The sequence below is a fragment of the Tupaia chinensis genome, unplaced genomic scaffold, assembly GCF_000334495.1.
Source record: "Tupaia chinensis unplaced genomic scaffold, TupChi_1.0 Scaffold000248_2, whole genome shotgun sequence".
Taxonomy (NCBI): Eukaryota; Metazoa; Chordata; class Mammalia; order Scandentia; family Tupaiidae; genus Tupaia; species Tupaia belangeri.
This window is the reverse complement of record NW_006159727.1, coordinates 1,772,873-1,773,872: the sequence shown is the minus strand read 5'-3', so window position 1 is coordinate 1,773,872 and position 1,000 is coordinate 1,772,873.

The following is a 1,000-nucleotide window of genomic DNA, read 5'->3' as shown; positions in this document are numbered from 1 at the left end:
AAGACAAATAGAGACAGAGAGACAGAAAGTGAGAAATCACTCCCCCGGGGGGGAATGGCCACGCTGCAATCCCTTCTCCTCCATTTTCCTCTCAGGATCTTGGGCACGCACGCACACGCACCCAGCGTTGAGTCTAAGCCACTGGGTCTGGGACTCGAACTGCAGTTGATGACATGAGAGTCCAGCAACATAGCCATTACACTAACTGCTGGTCCCTAAACTGAGATTTGAACCACGATGGGTGGGAAGAACCAGAGGGGATAAGCTAAAAGAGGGATTTAATTACCATGTGGACCCTGATAGGGGATGTTTAATGGTCCAGGGATCTTTCTTTGTGGGGCTGCCACCCATTGTGGCTCACAAGAGAGTCCCGTGAGAGTCTCTGCATGAAAAGGGACTCACCATGTGGGAGGCTGGAGCCGTGCAGGTGCACCCATCAGGCACTAGAAGGTAGAGGAACCAAGGTGCTGCTTCACTTGTCTCCATATCAAGAAAACAAATGTTTTGGCAGGAAATTTCCCTTCAAGAATGTTCTGATTTTTGAAGGAAACATTTTTCTGAATCATTTCCTTGGGTAAAACCACTCAGCTATCTCAAGAAAGAAAATAGTCCTCCTTGTGAGCTCAGTATGTGTTTTCACTCACAGAGGAGGTATGCATATGAAATATGAAACTGATTTCTGGACTCCTACAAAAATCCACTTGCATACAAACACGTGCGCATGTTCATGGATATGTGATCCTGGGAGAATGTGTGCGGGTGTATACATGTGTACACATGGAACTGTGTGCCCAAGTGTGCACATGTAGTGTGAATTTGTGTGCATGCATGTTTGCAGGCACACATGTGTACATGTGTCTGTGTGCATGGGTATCCACGTGTGCATGTGTGCATGATTGTACATGCATGTGCATGTGTGTCAGCATTTCTGTGTGTGTGTGTGTGTGCACATGTGCACTTTTGCATCATAACACATTCCAGGGGAGCCTAAAGGGAAAGA